Here is a 22,605-nt window from a genome sequence, read left to right as displayed (position 1 = left end):
CTGGCTAAACCCCACTTGCCCAGACAAGGCTCCTTCCTCCTGACTGTGTTCCACTGAAGTGCCTGCCATGTCTGAATTAGATAGGAAGTGACCAGTATTCGTGGCAAGAAGCTTAGTAACCAAAGGATCTCAAGTCGGAAAACCCCCCAAAAGCCAAACCAAACAAAAACCAGTTGGTCATTGTTCAAGAGAGGGGAAAAAAAGTGAAACCGTTTCTCACAAGAGAGCTAGAATGGCAGTGCCCCTGTGGCTCACACTCTGTTAGCAGCCCTGACGCCCTTTTTCCTGTCTTATCACCTGTTTTCCTTTTGCACAAGAGACCTGAGGCTGGGGAGGGGCAAGATTTAAGGGGGAGAATGGAAGTCATTCATGACTCCAATCTCTCTGAGTGTGTGTGTGTGTGTGTGTGTGTGTGTGTGTCACCGGGGTGGGAGGGATCGGCGGGTATGCCCTCTAGACCACTGTTTGAAACCCCCAGCTTTTTTTTGTTTTATTGTTTTCTTTATTTCTGAGAGAGAGAGAGAGACAGGTGAGCAGGGGAGGGTCAGAGAGAGAGGGAGACACAGAATCCAAAACAGGCTCCAGGCTCTGAGCTGGCTGTTAACACAGAGCCCGATACAGGGCTCGAACCCACGAACCATGCGATCATGACCTGAGCTGAAGTCACACACTTAACCGACTGAGCCACCCAGGCATCCCTGAACCCCCCCAGCTTTCGTAAATCATCCCCTATGATCTCCAGGAAGGCCTACACTATGAAAGAGAAGGAAGTATCACACAGGCAACTTACTGGCCATGCCCCTTTGGGTCCCCCCAAAAAAAGTCTCATCCACTTTCTCTCTGAGATTCTAAGATGCGTTTAGGGAAACAGAAGGCTAGCTAGCCCGGGCTGTGCAAGGAGAACGCAGAGCTCATTTCTGAGCAGCAAGGAGAGTNGGCAACTTACTGGCCATGCCCCTTTGGGTCCCCCCAAAAAAAGTCTCATCCACTTTCTCTCTGAGATTCTAAGATGCGTTTAGGGAAACAGAAGGCTAGCTAGCCCGGGCTGTGCAAGAACGCAGAGCTCATTTCTGAGCAGCAAGGAGAGCGGCAAAATGCCAGAAAAGCCTGGGGAGAAAGTTACTTCTCTCTGGTTCTCTGATCAGTCCCAGGCCTCAGACTCAGGCGGCCCCAGACCCTAAACGTGCAGGGATCCACACCGGATTCCAGACAAGGATACCACACGTCTGCTATCAGAGAGCAGGGAGGATCCTGGCAAGTTGTTGCCTTCAGATCTCAGCCTTACCCACTTGCTCTGTCTTGCCTGAGTCTCAGTTTCTTATCCGGACTTAACTCTTTGGAAAGGGCAACTCTTTGGGGTCTACACTTAGGACTTTTCCCCTAAGAGACTGAAGCATATCCTCTGGGTTGAAGTCCAAACTCCCTCTTGTGGCCTCTGAGGCCCATTCACCCTGTAGAGCAGTTACACTGACTTACTCTTTCCCCAGCATGGCAGCACCTTGCCCACTTCTGTGCCTTGGCATATGCTCTCGCCTCAACCCCGACGGGGGGCTGCACAGGCCTTCTGAGCCCAAGTTTCCTCATCTGCAAANGGGGGGGGGGGGGCGCGGGGGAGAAGGGAGAGACACACAAACAAGAAGATTCTCTCATTACTGGAAGTTTTAAGACAGGGTATGCTAAGATGCTTAGAAGCACACAGGAGCGACACTAAGCCCAGAGTGGGGGCTCACAAATCATTTCTTGGAGAGATGACATCTGCCGGTGCCTACTGACAGAGTATTCGATTGTTTCTAAAGGTTTGCTGTTTTACGTTATGCTACAGTGAATACCCTTACCACTGTAGCTTTAGGTGTGTATTTGGGAGGGGTTGCCTTTTTTAAAAAATATTTTTTTTCTTAATGTATATTTATTTTTGAGAGAGAGGGAGAACACAGTCAGGGGAGGGCCAGAGAGAGAGGGAGGCAGAGGATCCGAAGTGGAGGTCGTACTAATAGCAGATAGCCGACGCGGGACTTGAACTCCCCAACCTAGAGATCATGGCCTGAGCCAAGGTCAGACGCTTCAGCAGACTGAGCCACCCACGCACCCCTTTATGCCTGTATTTGATTGTATCTGTGGGATGAACTCCTAGAAGTAGAATTGCTGGATTGAAGGAGACGAGTCTTGTGTATTTTCATAGATATTGTCAAGTTATCCCTCAAAGAGATCGTAGCAATTTGAACTTGACACTAGTTATTCATGAGAGAGTTTGTCTCTGCAACCCTAGTCAAGAGAGCACATCATCATACTTCTATTTCTTAATTAGACCCAGAGAATCTCTTGACTCTTTATCCACTCACTGGTGAATGTTCCCAATTGGAACCTGAACCTTTTCTAATCTTGTGTCATGTAGCAGCCTAGCAGCACAGTTTCCGTGAGTCAACGCCCCTCTTTGGAACATTACCTGCCGGAGTCCAGCTCCAGCCGGTCCAGGGGTCCCTGAAGGATGGACGGTGTCGGCGAGAATGATGAGAAATCACCTGGCAGGCATCTCTCTCCTGTCGGTTTTGGTGTCTTTATTTGTAGGTCAAATGATAACATGGCATCAGAAAATGGAATTTTTACAAGGGATAATTCTTTGTGATAAGATGCTTTGGAAAGTGTACAAAAGCAGGTTTTAAGTTCTAGGTTAAGTTGCACATAGACAGGCTAGGGGTCATTCTGTCTGGCTCACAAGAGGAAGAATGTATTTGAGCTGGTTAATGAATGCTTGTGTAAATGTTTCTAGTTGAAGCTGAATGTGTAAATACCATGGGGGCCCTAAATGTGTCAGCCTTTGTATTTGGGTTTATGTTTTAGCTGCTCTTATCCATCCCCATCCCGGCTGCCAGTGTAAGGGAGGGCGTTTGTGGAATGTAGGCCTTGAGGAAGGGACAGCTATACGTCACCAGTTAGCAAAGGTACATGTAGTAACTTATGTTCGTTCTGCACTCATCTGTATCTTAACTCTAAATTAGGCTCTTGGTCTCCGGGCCAGACTTAAGTGTAACTCTTGTGTTCTTACCCCCCTTTATTATCTCAGTCTTGGATCTACAAGGCCCATAGGAAGAGCCTTTTGACAAACATCTGCAGTGCTTTTGTCTAAAATCTCCTTTGTAGAGGCAGGAATATGCTTTTTCTTATGAGGTGTCTGTGTGGGGAATATCGGTCTGATTTGGAATGTTGTGAGGCCTGGTCAGTAACCACAGGCTCATTTCCAACGTGAGCCAGTAGTGGCAGAAGGAGATACCAGTTTTGGCTTCTCACGGCAGGAGTTGTGCAAACGCTGCCATTTCCTCGCTGTGACTGTGTCATCCAGCGAGGCCAGTGCAGCTCCCAATAGTCACCCCCTTCCATCTTCTGAATTACTTGCTTGTTGGCCCACAGTTAACTAAGGAAAATGTACCCCTGACTGTACTTACTTATGAAGTGCAGACTTTCTGCCAAGTAAGAGCTCTTATTTCCAACAGATACTACAGTTAGCCCGTATTGGTTTAGTCCATTCCCCAGTCACTGCATCTGCAAAGATAATCGTTTTCAATTCTTGACATTCTCATCATCGCAAGAGGCTTCATATCATTGTATATCCCTGGTTCGGCTAACATCTAAAACAAAAGAATAGGTAAAATAAAATATATTCTTCTTTCTCAGCCAGCCTCATTACAGTGATGTGGGAAATAGCCGTTCTCCCCTTTCTTTAAGTTAATACTCCCCTAATGTAACATGTTAAGTTGTAATAGTCAAGCTAATTAGCTGTGGACCTGGAGATGGCAGAATATAGAGGTTCAGAACGCTGGCTGGGGAGTTCAGACTTGGGTTCAAATGTAATTTGTATCCCTTACCAGCGGTGTAGCCTGGGGCAAGATATTTTGTCTCCTAAGTTCTGTTTCCTCATCTATAAAGCGGAACAGTCATAGTACCTGCTTATAGATTTGCTAGAAGTATTCAGAGAGCTTATGCAAGTAACATAATACATAAGAAGCAGTAAATTGTTATGATGGCTGTAATTCAGTGACTCTAAAAGGACTTTGATTGCAGGATGCACAGTGAAGGAGAATAGTAAGAAAGGCAATCGTGGCCAAGTAACCTACACATTGTCTTTTAAGTTTAATGAGAAATTAGAAATTTTACATATCATAAACCCCTCTTATATGTGCACAAAAAGGAAAATATAAGGGAAACAAATTGGGTAAGTATTCCTAAAATGTTTTCATTTTCAGAATCTGACTTTTCTTTTTTGAAGTTTTTATTTTAATTCCAGTGTGGTGAACAGACACAGAGTGTGACTTTTCTATGTCACCTTTTGACCCAGATTTATCAAGGTCCATATTTCCCCACTCCGACAGCTTTTCTATGAAGAATATTAGTAATGCAACTTTCTTTAAAAAGGAGCCTGGGGGGCGTCTGGGTGGCTCAGTTGGTTAAGCTTCTGATGGTTTCAGCTAAGGTCATGATCTCCCAGTTCCCGTGTCCCACAGTGCTTTGAGCTGACAACACAGAGCCTGCCTGGGATTCTCTGTCTCTCTTTCTCTCTGTCCCTCCCCTGTTCACTCTCTCTCTCTCTCTCTTTCTCAAAATAAATAAATGAACTAAAAAAAAAAAAAAGCTCGAATAAGAGTAACAGTCAGCAAATACTTGGAAGAGCTTACTTCTGACTTCTGCTTCAGGAAAGTTGCCAAACATGTTTGATTAACCACCCACTTCACGTCTCCCTGCAACCTACGATGGGTTCACTGTTGTCTCTGGAAATTTCTTCAAAGCTGCTCATACTCATTCTGTAAATTTTGATGCTGAGTTTAATGTTCCTGATTATGGAAGGAATGAAAACTGATGAGACGGCAATGATAAGACGCATCATGATTTCACAGATGTTAGAATGTAGTTTGAAAAAACTTTTTCGTTTTTAATTTATTTTTTAAGAGTTTCTTTTATTTTACTAAAAAGGGTTTTTATCTTTAAGTAATCGTACACCCAATGCGGGGCTCGAACTCACAATTCCGAGATCGAGAGTCACATGCCCCGCTGACTGAGCCAGCCAGGCACCCCTAAACTGTAGTTTAAAAAAAAAAAGTCTTAAAATTAATAAAATACAAAATGCACCCTGAATGCAAATGTAGGAAAGCAAATTTCAAAATGCCTAGAGAATAAGCCAAATATGACCCTACACGGAGCCAGGAACTAAATGTGGACATCTTTTTGAGACATAGTGGAGATCTTCCAAAATCTGAATGGAATTTAAAGGCTGTTTAGTTCAACCAAGAAACCAAAACATTTCTTTTCTAAATTTCTGCCCATTGGGCCGTGCATGCAGCCAAGCTTGGCCCAATCCTTGCAGCCAGTTGTTTTCGTGAAGATGTGACCCTTGTTTCCTCCCAAAGGACAGCCTACTTTACCCATAGGGCAAGCTCTGGCAATTAGAAAGGTCTTCCTTATAGATAAGGACCAAACCGGTTTTGTTATACCTTTCAGTCACTGGACCTCCTAGGGGTACCCAGAACTGATTTCTGACCCTCTTGTAAGCTTTTCTTTTCTTTTCTTTTTATAAATGACCTTTTTTAAAAAATTTTCTTTTTAATGTTTTATTTATTTCTGTTTGTGTGTATGTGTGTGTGTGTGTGAGAGAGAGAGAGAGAGAGACACTGCAGGGGAGGGTCAGAGAGACAGGGAGACACAGAATCTGAAGCAGGCTCCAGGCTCTGAGCCTGCTGTCAGCACAGAGCCCAACGCAGGGCTCGAACCCACAAACCGTGAGATCATGACCTGAGCCAAAGGCGGGATGCTTAACTGACTGAGCCACCCAGGCGCCCCAACTTTTCAAATATTTCAAAGACACTGGTTAGGTCATGTTTAGGTTTTACTAAAGAGAGACTTTTCTGGGTGGGGGAAAAAAAAAAAAAAAGAGAGAGAGAGAGACTCTCTTTCTTGTTTGTTTGTTTTTTCGGTGTTTTCACCTGTCCCTAGCTAGGAGCCCCTTCTCCATCCTGGCTTTTCTGAGCACACCTCCAGCTGCTGTATATTTGTTTTAAAATGTGGGACCCACAACAGACTATGGCTTTTCAGGTGGATGTGTCCGGGGAGGACAGGGCAGGAAGGCAGGATTTTATTTTCATTTTTTACAATTTTGCAATCGCCCTCGTGACAGGGTGGCAAAAGTGATCTTTCACGACACAATAGACGTGACATTCTGAAGCCAGATCATCACATGCAAAATTTACAGAGGAAACGGTTGAAGATCTGTTCCCTGACTTTTGGACTCTGAAGTCACACGGGGGAGATAAAAAGAGGTCAGAGCATGGAGAAGAGAGAGGGTCTGGGCAGAGACCCCTTTGCCGGGATGTGAGACCCCATCCCTATTCTTCCGCATAGCGAGGTGTGGGAAGTCCCTACATCTCCCTCAAGCTTAACCAGGAAGGTGCCCAGGGAGTCCCCCAGGGAGGTCTGAGGTGTGTTGCCTGCGGTTGGGAGACACAGTGCATGAGTGTCTGGTGCACACCCGAGAAGGTGAAGGTGGGCTGTGGCTGTAGGATTGAAGAGCCTGTCTGGGGATCAGCCCTGCTACAAAACACCCTGGAGCAAAACCGGTTGTGTATTTCCTGAAAGACAACCGGCCATCAAAGGGTTAATGGGACAAATGCCAGCTAAGGACTCCTAAACGCCCCAACCTCGCTGTTCCTTTGCCTTCCCTGACTCTGGGGGGGGCGCAGCTTTGAGGCTTGCCCCCCATCTTCCTATTTGGCTGCTCCCGGAACACACCTTTTCCTTGCGGTATATCTGAAGTCTTGGTACTCATCCTTGCTGTGCCCCGGGCAGAACAGCTGGGGTTTGGTTTCAGGCTGGCGTGGGGCCTCTTGGCTCCTGGAGTCAGGCCACCAGGAAGGCTTGGCAAAGGCACCAAAAAGCCGAAGGTGAATATGGATTCCAGGGCGGAGGGAAGCAGTACAGGAAGAGGGCACCGGGCAGCAAGCCGTGTGTGCGGTGAGTTCAGGACCAGAGGAGAGCAGTCCTGAAAAATAAACATCTCCAAAAAGTCCCCAGAAGCGTCGCCCGTGGGAAAAAGAATGGGCTTTAGTGACCTGCCAAGTTCAGAGAGCAGAAACCTGCCCGGGGAACGAAGAGCTTCCTGTTTCTTTACCCATCTTCCCTCCCTTCCCTCTTCTCAACAACTTTGGCTTGAGTATGCAACAGGGGAAACTGAGGCTGAGAGAGGTGGCAGTGTGGAGGGGGGAGAGGGAAGAGGCAGAGGAAAGGGGGAGGGAGCCGGGTCTAGCTCCTTCCCTAAGTGAGGACCTCAGCTGGGTAAGTGGGACAAAGACTCACCTTTGCATTCAGATTGAGGTCTGGGCGCTATAGTTTATAAATTCACACGGACACTGGTGACCTACAGTCGTTACAAGACTATCGGTTACCAAGAGAAGCAGAAAAATCATGGCTTGTCTCAAATATTAATGAACACGGATATCACCTGGGGCTTTTCCTCACATGCTGGTTAAGAGTCAGCGGGTCCAGGGTGAGGTCCAAGCGCCTGCATTTTTTTAAAAAAATTTTATTTATTTATTTTTGAGAGAGACACACAGAATTGGGAAGCAGGCTCCAGGCTCTGAGCTGTTAGCACAGATACTGACGCTCTGAACTCAAACCCATGAGATCATGACCTGAGCTGAAATCAGATGCTTAACTGACAGAGCCACCCAGGCGCCCCACTTCCAGACCTTTAAAAAAGCAAAGTATATTGTCATATTGATCAGAATTCAGTTTTGGAGAACAGAATCCACTCTAGCTGGGTTAAGCAGGAAGGAATTTAGCATACACTATATCGCAGCCCACGGAATAGCTGGAGAGATGAAGAAACTGATTCCAGTTTAGGTTTGCAACAAAGCCTCCCAGTATCCGGGCCACCGTGGGAGTCAGTGCTGCTTCCATGACCATAACATCCCCAGGCGAAGACCAGAAGACACTGCGATGATCAGAGAAACAGCCGCGATAAGAAAGAAGCTACAGTTCTGGGGCGCCGGGATAGACCCTCGTCTGCTGTCGTCCAGGAACGAGATGCTCAGGGCCCTGAGATCGCGGACCCTGGCACCTCTGCCGCGGCTGCAACAGGACACCCCCACACTCTCCCCTCTTTCCAGAAGCAACAGAAGCCGCAGAAGCACAGCCTCTGTTTCACTGTCACCTTCCATGTGTTGTCCAAAGGCTTCTGAGTGGCCAGACCTCAGCTGGGCCCCACACCTGGCCGCAAGGGAATCGCGGTCCCTTTCAGCTTTCCGGGGCGCAGCAGCTCAGAAAGGCACCTGAGAAGGTAGTGGAGTGACTGTGGACCCCATATCCACGGACGGTAAAGACGGCAGTCCTAGAGTTTCCTGCTCTAAAGGACCTAGAGATTTAATCCAACTTGTTGATTGAGAGACCAGGAGGTGGAGGCAGGGAGACAGACGGACTTGTTAGTGGTGGGGCGACACGGGGTTCCGGGTGGCCTGGAGGACGAGCAGCTTTCCCAGGGGACCAGTGATACTGTCCAGCCTCATTAAGCTGACTGCCTGCAAACCCACCTGCGAGACTGTTTGATGCAAAAAGGTAATTTTATTAAAGCACAGGGACAGGACCCACGGGCAGGAAGGGCTGCACTGGGCTGTGAAGAGTGACTGGTTATTCTGTGCTGTGGAGTTGGGGGAGGTCAAGGCCAAAGGGAGGNGCCTGGGTGGCTCAGTCGGTTGAGCATCTGACTTTGGCTCAGGTCATGATCTCACAGTTTGTGGGTTCGAGCCCTAGGTCGGGCTCTGTGCTGACAGCTCAGAGCCTGGAGCCTGTTTCAGATTCTGTGCCTCCCTCTCTCTCTGTCCCTCCCCTGCTCACACTCTCTCTCTTTCTCTCAGAAATAAATAAAACATTGAAAAAAAAGAAATTTGATTTTACCGGCCATTTCCTTCTTGCCTTTGTTCCCCACAGCGCTGCTGAGGGGAGGGGATGTTGGGGCCCCAGGAAACTGAGTCTACGGGTTTCTGGAGATTAGGCTCTTGAAAAGGTTGACTTTTGTGATTTACTAAGACATCTGTAAACTGACGAAAACTCATGTCCTGCATGACTGGGATCTCCGGTATGTCCTGCGTGTTAACCTTCTGTTTTCTTTCCTTTTCCTTGTTCCTGGGGAGCCGGAGTGCCTGAGGAACCGCACACATACCCCACCTAGGTGGTGGTGGCTGCGGCGGCGGCGGCGGCGGTGGCGGTGGTGGTGTCTTGTTCACTTGCCTTCGGCTCCCTCATCCCTTGTTAATAACACTGTAGTTAATATAGATGCTTATTTCGGTAAATGTGAATGGGATATTGTTTTGGATTCCAGGCAACCTTACTGGTTTGACGGCCTAAGGGTATAGATGGAGACGGGGCGGGGGAGGAGGGAATCCCCTCAGCACTGGTGGGCTGCTAAGGGACCCTGAGACCCTCCGTGAAAGGGAGCTTGGATACATGAGGCCTGTGAGTGAGGGACATGTAGTGATGAGCTTTTGGGGGTATGATGGTGGGGGTGGCCCAGAGCTCATGGCCAAGAAAGAGTTCTTGAAGACGACTTTGGTGCAAAAACGTGATTTTATGAAAGCACAGGGGCAGGACCCAGGAGACGGAAGAGCTGTAACTGATTATATACCTTCAGGTTGTGGGAGAGGTGTTTGGGGACTACATAAGTCTCAGAGGAATCTGGGAAGCAAGGTTTCCAGGACAGTGAGGGGCTCGCTGCTGGTCGGAAAATGCTATTTATACCGTTTAGTAAAACCTCTGTTGTGAAATCCTTCAGATACATATCAGGGGCCATAAGCTTGGAGTATGACTGCCAGCATGTATCTCGGGAGGGTTGAGATAAAGGAAGTTTCCAAAGGAATTTTTATGCTAAAGCAGATGCACAGGATGGGGGGGGGATACTGTGAAGCCAAGATTCCCTTTTGCCCCCAGCAAAGTGTCCTCATGAGGCAGCTGAGCTCCTAGAAGGAGGTCACTCTGCTAGTTTCAAGGACTTGTCAATGGGCTGTAGGCAGGAAGGGAATTTAATTTTTCATTTGCCTTAGTTTCCCACATGACCATGGCAAGCACTTAAATTCCTTTCCTTTGTTCTTGGGGAGCCAGGAGTTTCTGGGGAATATCACACAGATCCCACCCAGAGCGGGGATGGGGGTGTTAGTTGGTACTTTGCGAAGCCACGGTCAGGGCTGGATGTGGCCCTTGTGACTGAACACAAGCCCCGGGACAGCTTGTGAAGCCTGACAACAAATCGTCCCTTTATAACTAAAGGCTGACGCCACGTTGGGCACATTGAATGAGATGGACTGGGGTCTTAGCCCTCAGATCTCAGCGTGTCCTTCTCATGGCTCTCTCCCCCCAACCACACTTGCCAGCCCTTTCCTCTCCTCTTCCTCACCTGTGGGAAAGACCCAACTCAAATGCCACCTTCTCAGGGAGCTTCTTCCAGTTTCTTCCAGCTAAAATGAATGACTTTTTTTTTTTTGTCTGCGCCCCAAGTATTGTGTTTGTACTGTCAGTTTCACACATGGTTTGGGTATCTGTACCCTTGTCTACACAGGGCAAACTTGACTCTAAGGTCTTCATCGAATTCCGTGCTGTATCTCCGTTGCCGAGTGAGAACGAAGAATTGGGGATAAAATCAAGGAGGGTTTTATTAAGTACTTTTTTAAAAAAATATTTTTTATTTATTTTTAAAAAATTCTTAACGTTTTATTTATTTCTGAGAGAGAGAGAGAGCAGGGGAGGGTCAGAGAGAGAGAGGGAGACACAGAATCTGAAACAGGCTCCAGGCTCTGAGCTGTCAATGCAGAACCCGATGCGGGACTCAAACCCATGAACCGCGAGATCACAACCTGAGCTGAAGTCAGACGCCCAACCAACTGAGCCACCAAGGCGTCCCTGTTTTTTATTTATTTCTGAGAGAGAGAGAGAGAGAGAGAGAAACAGCGTGAGCAGAGGAGAGTCAGAGAGAGAGGGGGATACAGAATTTGAAACAGGCTCCAGGTTCTGAGCTAGCTGTCAGCACAGAGCCCAACGTGGGGCTCAAACCCACGAACCGTGAGATCATGACCTGAGCTAAAGTTGGACGCTTAACTGACTGAGCCACCCAGGTGCCCCAACTCCAGTTCCATTCTGTCATCCCGGTTCCCAGGGTCTGAAATGCTGATGCTTCTTCCTCAGAATCTTGACAGTGTTTACTCCCTTTGTAAAGAGGATGCATCTTTACAAAGACACAGAATCTGAGTGAGTGAGTTTGGGGATGTGGTTGCAGCATGGTGGGTGGTTAGGATCCAGTTTCCCCTAATCCTCATGACTGCTGAGTTCCTGGACTGAGCACGCTCAGCGGTACGTGTCTGCCCGACAGCTTCAGCTGCACCAGCCTTTCCTCTCCCTGCAGCTCAGCAGCCCTCCCGGCGGCCCCTCCGAGCCGTTTCCTCCGGGTGCACGGCTTTAGCCCGGCGGATCTCCCTGCCACTAACTAGTGACAAGTACATACAAGCTAGTTCTTATCAGAACTCTGCAACGTGGCTATAACTACTCCTATTTTGCAGATGAATAGACGGAGACTTGGGGAAATCATAGAACTTTCTAAAGGCACATAGTCCCATGTTGGTGGGTAGCAGGGACCAGTGATGCTCAGGGTGGGTCACACCAAGGTTTTCTCTGGCTTCAGACTGTGCCCCTCGAAAGCAATGCCAAGTTCCAGCTCATCACTTTCTAGGTATCCACTTGCCACTCACAAAACACAGGCTTAGCAAATGATACAATTATGTTATCACCACTCATCTGTATTTTTGTTCCTTTTTACTTGGCCTCAACCTGGGTGGCTCAGTTGGTTAAGTGTCCAGCTTCGGCTCAGGTCATGATCTCGTGGTTCTTGGGTTCAAGACTTGCGGCAGTCTCTGTGCTGACAGCTCGGAGCCTGGAACCTGCTTTGGATTCTGTGTCTCCCTCTCTCTGCTCCTCCCCTGCTTGTGCTCTGTCTCTCAGAAATAAATAAATGTCCAAAAAAAAGATTCAAAGTACATTTCATGTGCATCTTCAGAGCTGTTTTGATTTTAAGTCCATTAAGAACGTATAACTGACCAACATTTACTGATAACGCACTGGGCGTAGCAGGGCCCGGGAAATGTACTAGGAATAGAAAGAGGAAGTTTCTCTTTGGACCCTGATGGGGAGATGATGGGGCAGAAGAGGGGAAATTTCCCTGCTCATGGCTCAGCACAGATAGGCACTTACAGAAAACATGTTTAAAGATGAAAGCGATAACTTACACATGTGATCGTAGCCACAAATTTCTGAGAAACAACCAAAGAAGGCGAAGGCTAGGGCAATGCAAATGGGCCATGGTACATACAATGGCTGTCTTCTTAACAGGCCAGCCACCCCCTACGTGATGATTGATTGCTTCACAGTTGTCAGAATTTTTGCTTAATCCATATGTATCAAGGTTGCAGGTTTTCTGGTGATAAAATGAACAGATAAATCGCCTTTGTGTCTGCGGGGTGGGGGTGGGGATACCAATCTTAGAACAGAGAACCTCCTTCCTCCTTGACAGAAAACAACCCATCTCTCTCCCAGAAGACAGCATTTCCGTTCCTAAGCCTCCTATCCCACCCACTTCTTTCACAAGCTGCCATATTCCTTTAACCCTATTGCGAGGGAGCGACAGAACAGGTATCTTGCCAAAGGGTAAATAGTGTCATCTAATGGTGACCAGTATAAATGCAGAAACTGGTAAAGATCTTCAGCCTCAGGGACCCAGGGATTTTTATTTATCCAGTTCCGGATACTTATTGGACTAGGCTTTGTGGGTAGTTAGTAACAATTCAGAGGTGTCTCCTACTCCCATCCTTGAAGGAGCTTATAGTCACTTTAGGGAGTTGAAGAATGACAGCTCACTTCCAACAGAAAACTAATAAGGATGAGGGAATGATTAAGATATCTTCATAAAATGTCCAGGAGATGAATGGATAATAGTGTTTTCCCCCTTTTCCAGAATGTAAATAGTGTTTTCCCTTTCTTCCAGAATGTAAATATCTAGAGTTGTTTACAGTGAACAATTTTAATGATAGGAGATGAAAAAAAAACTACACCGAAAGAAGTGTATGAAGGCTCTTGAGCCAGCTCCCAGAAATAACCACTGTTACATATGACATATATCTTTCAATATTTTTCATATCTATATCTATATCCGTATCTATGTACATACATATATATGGCTAAGATGTGTTTTCTACTTGCAAACCAGCTTCAAAAAAAATCACTATAATATAGCTAGCATTGACCACTTCTTTATCTTTAAAAGATATCTTAGAACAGTTGGCTAGTATTTCATTGGCCGGATACAAGAACTATGTAACCAATCTGTTACTTATAGTCATTTAGTATTTCAGTTTCTCATGATTCTAGACAATAGATTCTACATCAGGGGTCACCAAGATTACCCTCAGTCTTCAGCTTCAGCAACCAAGGCCTACTGAGTTAACCCTTTACTGCACAGAAGAGTTTTATATTTATTTGAGAGAGAGAGTGCACCCATGAGCATATGAATGGGGGAGAGGGGCAGATGGAGAGAGAGAATCCCAAGTAGGCTCTACACTCCAAGCTAAGTGCAGAGTCGGACACGGGGATCAATCCTACAACCCTAGGATCATGACCTGAGCTGAAATCAAGATCAGACACTCAAGGAACTGAGCCACCCAGGTGCCCCAAGAGTTTTACATTTATGATGCAAACACTAACCAGGCCCTGGGCTGCCTGATCCCACAGGTCAGCTTCCACATATGTTCTCTACTGTCTTCAGGCAAATTTTCCTCCAACTGGCTATTCTTCTGAGACTTCCGTCCTCATTCTCAGCATAGAAGCCAGATTCTTTACCCAGAAAATTGTTTATTATGTTGAGGCATGTTCCTTCATACCCAATTGTTGAGGGTTTGCTTTTTTTTTTTAATCATGGAAAGATGTTGTATATCGTCAAATGCTTTTCATGCATCTATTGAGGTGATCATGTGCTTTTTATCCTTCACTCTGCTCATGTGGTATACCACATTTATTGATTTGTGGATGTTAAACCATCCTTGCATCCCAGGGGTAAATCCCACTTGTTCATGGTGCATGATTGTTTGATTTGCTGTTGAATTCTGCTTATTAATATTTTGTTGAGAATTTTATTTTATTTTATTTTTTAATGTTTATTTATTTTTGAGAGAGAGACAGGGCATGAATGGGGGAGGGGCAGAGAGAGGGAGACAGAATCCACAGCAGGCTCCAGGCTCTGAGTTGTCAGCACAGAGCCCAACACGGACTCGAACCCACAAGCTGTGAGATCATGACCTGAGCTGAAATCGGACACTCAACCGACTGAGCCACCCAGGCGCCCCTGAGAATTTTTGCATCCGTATTCATCAGGGATATTGGCCTGTAGTTTTCTTTCCTCATAGTGTCCTTATCTGGCTTTGTGATCACAGTAATGGTCCTGTAAAATGGGTTTGGAAAGTGTTTCCTGCTCTTCAATTTTTTGGAAGACTTTGAGCAGGATTGGCATTAATTTTTTCTTAAATCTTTGGTGGAATTCACATCTGGCCCTGGGATTTTTTTTTTTTTTAAAGTTTTGATTGCTGATTTAATCTGCTTACTCATTATTGATCTGCTCAGATTCTCTATTTCTTCATGATTCAGGCTTGGTAGTTTCATGTTTCCTAGACTGTATGCCTTTCTTTTAGGTTATCCAGTTAGTTAGCAGATGATTGCTCACCCTAGCCTCTCAGGATCCTTTATATTTCTATGGTGTCAGTTGTGATGTTTCTTTCTGATTTTTTAAATCTTCCCTCCTTAATGCTTACTGGCTCTGGCTAAAGCTTTGTCAGTTCTGTTTATCTTTCCAAAAAACCAGATCTTCCTTTCATCGCTGTTTTTGATTGTTTTTCTGGTCTCTATATCATTTATTTCTGCATTGATCATTGTCATTTCCTTCCTTCTGCTAACTTTGGGCCTAGTTTGCTTTTTTCCTAGTTCCTTGAGGTATAAAATTAGGTTACTTATTTCAAATCTTTTTTGCTTCTGAATGTAGGCATTTACCACTATACACATCCCTCTTCAAACTGCTTTTGCAGCATTCCATAGGTTTCGATAGGTTGTACTTCCACTTTCAATTGTTTCTAGGTATTTCTTGATTTCACTTCTGAATTCTTCTTTGACCTTTGGTTGTTAGCGGCATGCTTTTCTTTGCCAGAAATTTAATTTCCACCTGTTTGTGAATTTCTGGTTTTCCTACTGTGACTGTGTGTGTGTGTGTGTTTTTAATGTTTTATTTATTTCTGAGAGAGAGAGAGAGGCAACCTGAGCAGGGGAGGGTCAGAGAGAGAGGGAGACGCAGAATCCAAAGCAGGCTCCAGGCTCTGAGCCAGCTGTCAGCACAGAGCCCGATATGGGGCTCAAACCCACAAACTGTGAGATCATGACCTGAGCCAAAGTCGGACGCCCAACCGATTGAGCCACCCAGGCATCCCTATAGTTACTTTTAATACTCTTGTCCTTTAAGCTTTATACTAGAGTTGGGTGGGTACCACATCACCATATTACTATATCATTCTGAATGTGACTATATGTGTACCTTTAACAATGTATGTATATTTTCATGTTACTAATTCCCATCTTTTTGATTCAGCTTGAAGAGTTTCTTTCAGGATTTCTGGAAAGGCAGGTCTAATGGATGCTTTCAGCTTTTGTTTTTCTGGGAAAGTCTTTACCTGTCCTTCATCTGTGAAGGACAACTTTGCCTGATAGAGTATTCTCATTGGCAGTTTTTTTTTTTCTTTCAATACTTTGGGTATATCATCCCCATTCTCTCTTGGCTTGTAAGGTTTCTGCTGAGAAATCTGCTGATAGCCTTATGGGGGAGGGGGATTCCCTTATAAGTTACAAGCTTCTCTTCTCCTTCTGTTTTAAAGATTTTTCTGTCTTCGATTTTTGACACTGTGTCGGGAGAGGTTTGTTTGGTGACCTATGAACTCTATGTATTTGGATATCCAAAATCTCCCCAGATTTGGGAAGTTTATAGCCATTAATTTCCTTAAATAAGCTCTGTGCTTCCTTCTCCCTCTCTTCCCCTGGAATTCCAATAACTTGCAAATTATTTCTTTTGCCAGTACCCCACAGATCACATAGGCTTCCTTCACTCTTTATCATTCTTTTTCCTTTGTTCTCCTCTGACTGGATAATTTCAAATTTCCTGTCTCCTAACTCACAGATTCTCTTTTGTGCTTGATCCATTCTGATACTGATACCCCCCTCTGCATTTTTAAATTTCATTAAAATGTGGTCCTCAGCTCCAGAATTTCTGATTGGTTCCTTTTAATGATTTCTATCTCTTTGTTAAACTTCTCATTTTGTATCATTTTCTTGATTTCGTTGAATTGTCCTTATGTGTTTTCTTGCAGCTTCCTGAGTTTCCTTAAACAGCTGATTTGAATTCTTTATCAGATAAATTGCAGGTCCCCATGTCTTTGGGACTGGTTATTGGAAATTATTTTGACCTTTTACTGGTGCCATGTTTCCTTGATTTTTCATGCTTCCTGAAATTTTGCATTGTGTTTGCATTTGAAGTAATAGTTACTCCCAGTCTTTACTAACTGCCTTCCATCAGCCCCACCGGAGATCTTTTTTAAATTTATTATTTTTTTTTAGTGTTTATTTATTTTTGAGACAGAGAGAGACAGCACAAGGAGGAAGGGGCAGAGAGAGGGAGATGCAGAATCTGAAGCAGGCTCCAGGCTCTGTGCTGACAGCTCAGAGCCTGATGGTGGGGCTTGAACTCATGAACCATGAGATCATGACCTGAGCAACGTTGGACACTTAACCAACTGAGCCACCCAGGCGCCCCCAGCCCCACTGGAGACGGAGTCTTCTTCAGGCCTTCTATGGATACACCTACTCCATGCTTCTTGTTCCCTCTTGTAAAAGCTTTCTTAAGCTTGCCTGCCTTCTCTTTATTCAATACACCAGGCCAAATGCGGAGGGCTTCCCTCCTTTCCTTTTCCTAAAGGTGGCGCTAAAGTTCAAGTTTGTGGTCTCTCCCCATCTAGGAGATTCAGGCCAGCTTTCTGCACGTGCTCACCAGACATTTGCCAGAACACTTGGCACTGCTGTGGGGAGCACCCACGGAAAGCTGGCCGCGGTGTGGAGGCGAGTGTGTGTGAGAGGTGCACAGAGCACTGGGGGTGCCCATGGGCCAAGTAGGGGGATCCGGGGCGAGGCCTCTCCAGCAGCTCCTGGGCAGGCTTCTTGATGGAGTCTGTTGAATCACTTAGTAGCATCCTTGTCCCTTTAGCGCCCTCTGAGAGTCCTCGGTGCTGCTCTCTCAGTCTCCTCCTCCACTCCCGATCTGCAGCTCCCGTGTCAGTGCTCTGCACGGTGCAAGAGAGCAAAGAGCCTCTTCCATAGCATCCTGGACAGCTGGGAAGCCAGTGCTCACTCGCATGCTCTCACTATCCTCCCCCTCCCCGCTCAGGAAAAATCTCAGTCCCGGACCTCTCTTGGCCCTGAGCAGAGCTACTCTGGGGGAGGAGTGATGTGAAGAAAGTCAATCTTACCCTTTCCGATGCATCCAAACATACATTTTTGCTCCAACTGTCTGTTAGAACTTCTCTGCTGGAAACCTGGATCTCCGCAAAGGCTCTCCTGTCCCTGTTGAGTATCTAGGAGTGTTTTCCGCAGGCTTCCTGAACAGAGCCAAGAGGAGAGATGGTTCACAGGCCACTGTAGGGTCCATAGCCAGGACCAAGGTCTGTGTGCCTATTACCTGACACACAGGTGGACAAGAAAGACTCCTCCTGGGTCCCTCGGCATATGGTACGGGATCTCACAGCTCTGACCAAGGTCCTTTTTTCTGTGGATGGATGTCAAGTTGTTGCTGGGCGTGCAGGGGCACAGAGGAGGAATGCCATAGTCAGCCATGATGCTGACCTCACTCATGTGGAGTTCTTTATATTTTCTGGATCTTCACCTCTTATCAGATACATGATTTACAATTATTTTCTCCCCTTCCATAGGTTGCTTTTTAACTCTTTTGATTATACCCTTTGATGTGCAGAAATTTAAAAATTAAAAATTTTTTTAATGTTTATTTAATTTTTTTTTGAGAGACAGAGTGCAAGTGGGGGAGGGGCAGACAGAAAGGGGGAGACACAGAATCCAAAGCAGGCTCCAGGCTCCAAGCTGTCAGCACAGAACCCGACGTAGGGCTCGACCTCACCAACCACGAGATCATGACCTGAGTTGAAGTCAGATGCTTAACCGACTGAGCCATTCAGGCGCCCCGGAAATTTTAAAATTTGACATAATCCTATTTTTTGCCTATTTTTGCACTTGAAGTCCTATCTAGAAGTCATTGCCAATCCCAATGCCATGAAACTTTACTTCTATGTTTCTTCTAGGAAATTTTATAGTCTTAGGCTTAGGTCTTTAATCAATTTTGAGTTAATTGTGTATAACTATACAATATATTTTTTGTATATTGTGCAAGGTAGGGATCAAACTTCATTCTTTTGCGTGTGCATGTACAGTTTTCCCCACACCATATAAAGAGGCTATTTTCCTCCATTTTCCCACTAGCACCCTTGTAGGAGATCATTTGAGCACGTATATGTCTACTTCTGGGCTCTGTCTTCTCTTCCATGGGTCTATATGCCTGTGTTTATGCCAGGACCACGATTACTACGTAGTAGTAGTACCACAATTACAGCTGTAGTATCTCTCCAGCCTTCTGTCCCTACAGGGAAAATGTACTAGGATACACAATCATAGAATCACCTCCACTTCCTCACAGCATCCAATCCAGAGGAAAGCCTCATTTTCCTTGGACTCTGTCCAAAATCACCTAAAGAAGCCCAAATTCTATATAGGCATACCTCATGATGAAGTTTTTGGGTGATGATGGGAGGTTGGAGCTGATGGGCAAGAAAGAGTTCTTGAAGATGTCTTTGGTGCAAAAAGGTGATTTTATTAAAGCACGGGGATTGGACCCGTGGGCAGAAAGAGCTGCACTGGGGGTGTGACGGGTAACTGATTATATATCTTCAGGTTGGGAGGAGGTTAGGGACAGCGTAGATCTCNAATATGCTTTTCCTTATGAGGTATCTGTATTCAAAATATGGGTCTGATATGGAATATAGTGAGGCCTGGTCAATACCAGTAGGCTTATATCCAACATGAGCAGAAGGAGATACCAGTTTTCATTTCTCACGGCAGGAGCTACAAACATTGCCATTTCCTTGCTGTGATTGCCATCCAGAGAGGCCGGTGCGGCTCCCGGCAGGAAGGTTTCCAGGCCTTTGAGGGGCTAGCTGCTCGTCAGAAAAATGCCATTTATTACCTTTTGGGAGCCATTCTGAACTCACGAGTTGAGGATACTCCTTGTGAGGTTAAGGCAGGCTTGCAAAGTCTCCTGCCGTCGGGTGGCGACCGATAACTGCCCCTTTTCTTTTCTTTTTAAACATTTTTAATGTTTTATTTATTTCTGAGAGAGAGATAGAGACAGTGTGAGCAGGAGACGGTCAGAGAGAGGGAGATACAGAATCCGAAGCAAGCTCCAGGCTCTGAGCTAGCTGTCAGCACAGAGCCTGACACGGGGCTCAAACCCACAAACCGTGAGATCATGACCTGAGCTGAAGCCGGACGCTAAATCGACTGAGCCACCCAGGCGCCCTGATAGCTTCCCCTTTTCTTATCATTTCTGCTTGACCACCGTCCCCTGGAGTGCTTTGTTGATTGAGATCAGGAATGGCTCGTCCCCTTGTTCTGGCCCTGGTATGATGATTGCATCTGGTTAGGGACTTGTGATATGGAGAGACCTTAGTGTTCAGTAGCCTGGAAATCATGATTAGAACTAAGTAATTGATAACTTTGAAAGGTCAGATCCCGCCCTTAGTTTAAAAATTAATAAAATAACATTCCCATATAGAGTAACACGCTATTCCTGGGCATGGATGACCTTGAAGGAACTATAGGCCCTGTGGCTAATACTAAAACTATCTTCTTCTCGTGAGGTTGTGAGAGCAGACATTGTGTCTCCGGCCGATCCTGTTTTCCTCGATACTTCCCCTTCAGTTATAAATAGGCTAATGATCCTCACCCATAAAAGATCGACCTTTACTGTACAATTCTGCTTCTTGGTAAAAGGTTTTTCTCAAGGCTATGCTGGAAGCATTGTATACTAAGGCAAATGCTACTTTTCTTGTTCCATGTACCTTCACACATAAATAAAGTTGAGAACGCAGACTGAGAAGAGATGCCTGCCTGGTGATCGGAAAGAATCTCGGGGTTCTCTCGTCACTCTCTCGCTGACACCGTCCATCCTTCAGGGACCCCTGGACTGGCTGGAGTAGGACTCTGACAATTACCGTTTAGTAAAACCTCTGCCATGAGACCCTTCAGATGTATATCAGGGGCCATAAGCTTGGAGTATGATTGCCAGCCTACATCTTGGGGAAGTTGAGATAAAGGAAGTTTCCAAAGGATTTTTATATACTAAAATATATCCACAGGATCCTGGGGGGGTGGGGGGGGCGTCAGGATAATGTGAAGCCAAGATTCTCTTTTGTCCCCAGCAAAGTGTCATCATCGAGGCAGCTGAGCTCCTAGAAGGAGGTCACTCTGCCCATCTCAAGGACTTGTCAATGGGCTGTAGGCAGGAAGGAACTTAATTTTTCATTTGCCTTAGTTTCCCACACGACCATGGCAAGAACTTAAACTCCTTTTCTTTGTTCTTGGGGAGCCAGAAGTTACTGGGGAATAACACAAAGATCCCATTTGCGGGGGGATTGCTGTAAGCCCGTACTTTGCCCTCAGCTTACCCCACACTCCCTCATCAACTCATGTTATACTTCACAAGTATTCCATTTTTTACACATGGAAGGTTTGTGGCAACCCTGCATTAAGCAAGGAAATCGGCACTATTTTCCCAACAGCATTTGTTTGCTCCAAGTCTCTGTCACATTTTGGCAATTCTCACAACATTTCAAATTTGTTATTATTATTATATTTGTTATGGTGACCTGTGATCAGTGATCTTTGATGTTACTGTTGTAATTGGGGTTGCTACTAATCACACCCATATAAAATGACAAACTTAATATATATTGTGTATATATATATATTTAATGTTTATTTATTTTGAGGGAGAGAGAGAAAATGAGAGATGGAGGAGGGGCAGAGAGAGAGAGAGAGAGAGGGAGGGAGAGACAGGATCCCAAGCAGGCTCTGAGGAGAGCCTGATGTGAGGCTTGATGAAGAGATAGATCTCACATACTATGAGATCATGACCTGAGTCTAAATCAAGAGTCAGATGCTTAACCAACTGAGCCACCCAGGTGCCCCAACGCGGTATATGTTGTGACTGCTCCACGGACCAGTCATTCCCCACATCTGTCTCTCTTTTCTCAGACCTTCCTTGTCCTTGAGATGCAACAATATTGCAGTTAGGCCAATTAATAACCCTACAATGATCTCTAGACGTTCAAGTGAAAGGAAGAATCACAGGCCTCTCACTTTAAATCAAAAGCTAGACATGACTATGCCAAAAATCAAAATAGGCTGAAAACTAGGCCTTTTGCACCAGATAGCTAAAATATGAATGAAAAAGAAAAGATATTAAAGGAAATTAAAAATGCTACTTAAGGGGCGCCTGGGTGGCTTCGTCGGTTAAGCGTCCGACTTTCGCTTAGGTCATGATCTCGCGGCTCGTGGGTTCGAGCCCCGCGTCGGGCTCTGTGCTGACTGCCAGCTCAGAGCCTGGAGCCTGTTTCAGTCTGTGACTCCCTCTCTCTCTGACCCTCCCCTGCTCACGCTGTCTCTCTCTCTCTCCTAGAAATAAATAAAACATTGAAAAAAAATGCTACTTCAGTAATCACGTAAATGATAAGAAGAGTAGGTTCCTGGGTGTTCTTTGGTTGGAGGGTACTAATGTACAAAAACATGGGATTAATATCTTAAAAGTATATAGGACATAATGCATCAACAAGAAAGAGATTCACATAACAATAAAAAAACTAGACAGAGAGGGAAAAAATTGATCATAAGAGAATAAATACAAACAGAAGGCTTCATAAACGTTGAAAAAACTGTTTCACCCCAACTGGATAAAATGAGACTGTTGATTCGGTTGGTGGGACCATTATTTCAAAGTTGCGTCCAGCTGCTCTTGTTGCCCCTTTCCATAAAGTCTCAACACTGTAAGCCTGAGAAACCCTGTATGTGGGGAAGTGGATCCTCTACCACCAAGCTGGGGAAGCTGGGGCCACCCTCGGTTTTTAAACGCCTGGGTGGCTTAGTCNTCTCTCTCTCTCTCTCTCCTAGAAATAAATAAAACATTAAAAAAAAAAAACTTATTAAAGGCTTCTCCCTCCGCCTCAGCAGCAGCATAACCTTGCCCAAGAAGTACACATTCCTGCCATGGCCGTGGTCCTCCGAGGGAGCCGCTGCGCAGGTAAGGCCGCCTCAGCCCAGAGGAAGGACGTTCTAGCCGGCCGCCTACTCGATGGTAGGGCCGCTGGCCGCTGGGCCTCTGGCCGCCGCCAT

This window comes from Crocuta crocuta, unplaced genomic scaffold (genome assembly GCF_008692635.1).
Source record: "Crocuta crocuta isolate KB4526 unplaced genomic scaffold, BGI_CrCroc_1.0 scaffold133, whole genome shotgun sequence".
Taxonomy (NCBI): domain Eukaryota; kingdom Metazoa; phylum Chordata; class Mammalia; order Carnivora; family Hyaenidae; genus Crocuta; species Crocuta crocuta.
The sequence above is the reverse complement of the archived record's forward strand: the minus strand, read 5'-3'. Positions refer to the sequence as shown.